Raw genomic sequence first — 6072 nt, 5'->3', positions numbered from 1 at the left:
TATATATATATATATATATATATATATATATATACACACACACACATACACACACACACATATATGTATATCAATTGAATTTTTGTACACCACCAGCAAACACTTGGAAAATAAAGTTTTAAAACTTTTATTCACAATATCAACAAAAATCATAAAACACATAGGAATAAATCTAATGAAAGTTGATCAAGACCTTAACATTAAAAACTATAAAACACTGCTAAATAAAATTTAAATTGACCTAATAAGTTGAAAGATACAGCATACTTATAGATTTAAAGACTTGTTTTTTTTAAGAGGTAAAATATCCAATAGGATACCAGTAAAATTTTCAGCTGACCTTTTTTTTCCCTAGTAGAAACTAACAACCTAATTCCAAAATTTACATAATGTAAAACTTCTAGAATAACCGAAGTATTTCAGAAAAAGAAGAAATTGAAGCGCAAAATTGGAGTGCTTGATTTTGAGACAACAGAAAACTACAGAAATTGAGACAGTTCAATATTGGTGGAAAAAAATTGATTTTCTGAAAAGATTATATAAGGGTAAGTCATTTTAACAAATAGTGCTAGCCAATAAGCTATCTGGAAAAACTGAATATCCTTACCACGCATCATACACAAAAACTGATTCAAAATAGGTCACTGATCTATATATAAACAGAAAATCATAAACACTTCATAAATAGGAAGAAAATTTTTGCAACATTGGATTAAGCAAAGTTTTCTTAGATGGGACACCAAAATCAAGAAGCATAAAAGAAAAAACAGAAAATTGGATTTGATAAAAATTGAAAGCTGGGCTGGGGCTGTAGTTCAATGGCAAAGCACTTTGCCTAGCATGTGTGAGGCACTGGGTTTGATCCTTAGCACCACATAAAAATAAATAAAATAAAGGCATTCCGTTCATCTACCACTATAATTTTTTTAAGGTTTTTAAAAAAGATTAAAGGCTTTTGTTCTTCATAAATCACCGTTAATAAACTAAAAGGCAAGTCACAGACTGGAAAAAAATATTCACACTATAAATCAAAGGACTTTTACAGAGAATTTATAAAGAACTCTTACAACTTAATAATGATAAGTCGAACAACCCAATTGTTTGAATGGACAAAATATTTGAACAGACACTTAAACAAAGATATACAGGTGGCCAATAAGCACATGAAAACATACTCAACACAGTTATCAAGAAAATGCAAATTAAAATCATAATGAAATATCACTACACATTCATTAGTTTGACTAAAATTAAAAAGACTGAGCATACCAAGTTCTGAGAAGGATGTACAACAACTGAAACGCTCATGCACAGCTGGTAGGACTGTAAAATAGCACAGTAAGTTTGGAAAATAATTTTCAGATTCTCAAAAAGTTAAACATGATAAGACCCAGGCATTCAATTCCTCATTATATACCCAAGAGAAACAAAGACTCATGTGTGCGTAAATGTTCATTCACCTGTGCATAAATGTTCATTGTAGCTTTGATTGTAATTGCCCCAAATTGAAAATAACCCAAGTGTTCATCAACAAGCAAGAAAGCAATATAATCCATCAATAAGAAGGAATGAACTATTGATACATGAAACAACATGGATGGATCTAAACATCATTATGTTCAATGAAAATTCAAGCATAAGAGCACACAGTTTAATTTCATTCATTTATAACAGAATGATAAAAAATACAAAGTAATCTATAATGATAGAAAACAGATCAGTAGTTTTCTGGGGAAGAGATGAATTACAAAGGGGCTCAAGGAAAATATTAAAAGTAATGGAAATGCTTTTTATATTGATTGTATTGGTTACATACATGTCAAAACTGATTAAACTGCATACTTCAAATATGTGCATTTGGTTTTACTTCAATTTTACCTCAATAAAGCTATAAAAAAAATGAGGAGCAAGGGATCCCACAAATTGGCAAGAGCAATGGGTGGCTATGTGGTTTGCTTTCAGCCATGTAGTGGAAAAGAAAACCTATTGTCATTCTAAAGCACTTTTAAATGTTGGATAAACTATTAACAAACATTTCCTTAAGTGTGTAGCTCAGGTTACCCTTGAGAACCAGAGGGGAAGTTGTGGTCTTTTAAGCTGGGGAATTTGAGTTTGACTGTCACTTGGGGACTAGGATTTGATCTTCACAGGAGGGGATTTAGGACTATTCCTATGCCCCTATTCCTGAGATCCCTGAAGGGTTATCCCCCTTAATGAAAGACTAGACTAGAATACATGAATATAAATACACAAACACAAACAAACACACACACAACACATGGAGAGAGAAAAAGAGGTGTAGGGTGTGTGTGTGTGTGTGTGTGTGTGTGTATAGTTTTGTTTTGTTTTGTTTTCTTTTTTTTTTTTTTCTCCCCACTTGCTGGCCCAGGACAAAAATAATGAAGATTGCCTTGGGAAATTCTCCTCTGAGAACACATAACCACAGCCTGTCCTCATATGGATTTAGGATTTTAATTTATTCTTGTAGTCAGGGAACCCCAAAGTAGATAAATTAACTTAGAAAGTGGTCCAGCCTGGAAATATCCCTGAGGCACTTGGCAGAAAAATCACAAAATTTCTCTGTGTGGCAAATCTTTAACCAAACCTCACAGAATGTCTTCCATAAAACCCCACTGAGAGGGAACTCACAACACAAAATAACAAAATACATGAGAAAAGTAGAAAGGTAATATGTGTGCAAATGTAACCTTTAGGTTACACTTTGTGTAACACTTTGTGCTTAAGTATTATAAGTTTTTTAAGCAGGGCAAACTTGAATAGCCCATAAAATCTGGTGCCTTTTTTCTCAGTGAGGAAAACTTGGAACCCATTAAAAAGAATTGGGAAAAATATCTTCCGTACAGGTCCATGAAATGAAGGGTGAAAATAATGGAATAATATATATAGCATGAGACTTTGTTTTAAAGAAAAAGTGTAAAGGTTATATATTTGTTTGTGCATATAAGAGTATGGAAATATATACATCCAATTTTTTGAAGAGTAGAATTTGGAGAAGTTTGAGGAAGAATTTTAAAATTTGTTTATTGTGTAGATGTATTTTTTTTCTTTTCACAATGAGCATTAGTAATTTTTAAAAATAAAGGAAAATATTTTAAAGAGTTCTTTTGTTTATAACAACAATAGCAGCTATTTTGTCATTGAAAATAATGGACAAAACCCCATTTTTCCAAGTACAGTAGTACTGCTAGCTACAGGGAAATCAAGCGATGGATTCGGACAAACCCAGTGTTCTTTGAAAATCCTGTTTTTCACGCTTCTCTTAAGTTTGGCATTGTCACCTAAAATGCAATTGCTTAAAAGCTGGTTTTCAGAGTGTCCCCTTCTGAAAATAATGCTCATTGAGAACAACTTGGAAATGATTCAAGAACTGACTGCACTTCACAGTCAGTTACACAATGAACTTTATAGTCATGCACCCAAAAGATGGGATTGCGGCATTAGAAATGATGAGATCATCCCTCTCTTGTGTTTAGATTTAGTCAGGTAATCAAAGAAATTCAGAAAAGCAGAATAACTTCTTAAATACAAAAACATATAATAAAAGAATAGCAACTCTACAACATTTTGAAGAATTATCTGTTTTGCAAAAAAGATGCTGGGGAAAAAAAAGATATCTTGCTACTAGATATGACCTTTATAAACCATAGGGAAATAATTTGCTATGCTCCAAAGATGAAAGCCTTGCTAGAAATAAGATATATATGAAATGCAGAAAAAAAGAACTCTGCTAAGACAGAACTTAAAAGTGGATAGTTAGGGGATTTTTGTTTCATCTGAAATCTAGCATTTGGAAATTAATTTTATTTGGATACATGTCACAATAAATATCTGAGTGATGGGACTGAGTTGATTCTGTAAGTTTCCTTTTAACAAAATGTATCCTCCTACTGTCCAAGTTTGGGACATGTCAAGCATCAAAAAGAAGAAACTTAAGTGATTATAAGATATCAAATAAAAACCCATGAGTACACTGTGGACATTGAAAGAGAAAGGAAGAAAAATAAGGACAACTCTTTTTTTTTGAATGTCATCAAATAAAAGAAGGAAAGATACTTTAAAAATTACCACTTTTGTATCCCCAAAGCAGTAACTGATTGGGGCAAGGATCAGCAATGTAAATTAAAGCCAAAATTGGAATTTGAGAGAGAGTATACTTACACTGTACCAAAGAATCTCCCACAACCAACCATTTACAAAAAAAAAAAAAAAAAGCTTTTATAATGGAGACATCTATATTCATCAACTTAATTCAGTCTTAAATTCAGTAATGATGGAATGGTGGAGCAACCTGATATATTTCCTGTTGTGAAGCAAAAAACATACACAACATCTCTAGCAAAATCTTGCCAAGAATGTTTAACCTGAATCCAATCAAGTTTCACATTGTTTATAGAAAATTGAGGAGTTAGACTATATTAAACACAATGTAAGGAAACACATCCAGAAAGTATGCCCCCTTATATAAGACAACTATCCTGACTTTAGAAAAACCAATGCCACTGGGCATGGTGGCCCACACATGTAACCCCATCCAGCTACTCAGAAGTTTGAGACAGGAGGATAGCAAGTTTGAGGACAGCCTGAACAATTTAGCAAGACCTTGCCTCAAAATAAAAAGCTGGAGATGTAGCTCAATGGTGGAGCATCCCTAGGTTCAATCTCCAACACTGGGGGGGAAAAAAAAAAAAGAAAAAGCCAATGTGATTTTTCTTAAATGTGAGGAGATATTCTAGATTAAAAAGAGTAGAATAGAACCCTACAAGCTATAACCAACTGCAATGCATAACACTGACAAAACCATGGTTGGGGGAAAAGGAAGCTGTTATTTAGGAATTCTTGAAACAAACTGGTAAATTTAAATATAAATATTTGATATCATGAATTACTATTAATTTTCCTTAGATGTGATCATGATATTGTAGTTATACAAGAGAATCTTCTTGCTCTTGAGAAATGCCTGCTTAAGTTTTTAAAAGAATATATCAAAAGACATGAAATTTACCTTAAAGGGAGGCAGCAGTATAGAGTGGGGAGAGGGAAGGATTGCCAGTATCCGTCTTTAACCATCAAAATCAGTAATATGGTTTAACCTAATACATACATAATAGAGAGCTAAAGCAAACATGGAAAACTATGTCAGCAATAGTTGAATCTAGTTTAATTGTACCACTTTTTCAACTTTTCCACGTTTTTAATTTTTTTATAAAAAAGAGTTGGGGGAGATTCTTCTCAGAAATGTTTTCCTTAAGAGACATCTATAAAATTTACCTTAATTTTAAATTACCTTACTATCCTAAAGAAGTGATTTGCTTACTCATTATCCATATCAAGAACATTAAAACTTGTCTTAATTATTGCAAATAATCTTCTAATTCTAGAGTAGGCGTAATACAAATCTAACAAACATCACCAATAATCAGCACAAGATTTATAGGTGTAAACATCTGGTTTTATACCCAAATAACAAACTTAACAGCAGTAAAACAAATTGTTTATTACAGCATATAATGTGTTATATTAAATTTACACATGATATATATAAAACACATACTGTTTATATCTTACAGTAATTTAACAACAGGAATATCAAAACAAATACTACTCATGCACAAAACATGCAAATATTGGTATTAAAAAGCATTTTACACAATACTGTTTGCTAAAAAAAAAAAAAAAAAAAAAAAAAGCCCTTCCAGATAGGGTCAGTGGTCCAATCTGGGCTGGATTGCACTAATATTCAGGCCAATGCTTAGGTGGCACAGTGCTCAGTGAGCAATTCTAAGCTTGGTGTCACCCCCAAAGGTTATTTCATTAAGACTGAATTTCTTTGTACCAGAGGACCAACATTTTAACCCAAAGGCAAGTCCCTCATGGGACAGATGGTTGAATTAGCTACAAATCAGGGACGGAGAGAAAGGCATCAAAATGCTGGCTATATAGCCCAAGAAGGGGTTACTGTAACAGGGGCTAGGCACCAAGTATGGCAAAGTTTTTGTGAATCCTGTCAAGGTATTACCAGCCTCCCTATCCAGTTTGCCATCTCTGGATTTA

The sequence above is a fragment of the Marmota marmota genome, unplaced genomic scaffold (assembly GCF_001458135.2).
Source record: "Marmota marmota marmota unplaced genomic scaffold, marMar, whole genome shotgun sequence".
NCBI lineage: Eukaryota > Metazoa > Chordata > Mammalia > Rodentia > Sciuridae > Marmota > Marmota marmota.
This window is presented reverse-complemented; position numbering follows the sequence as displayed.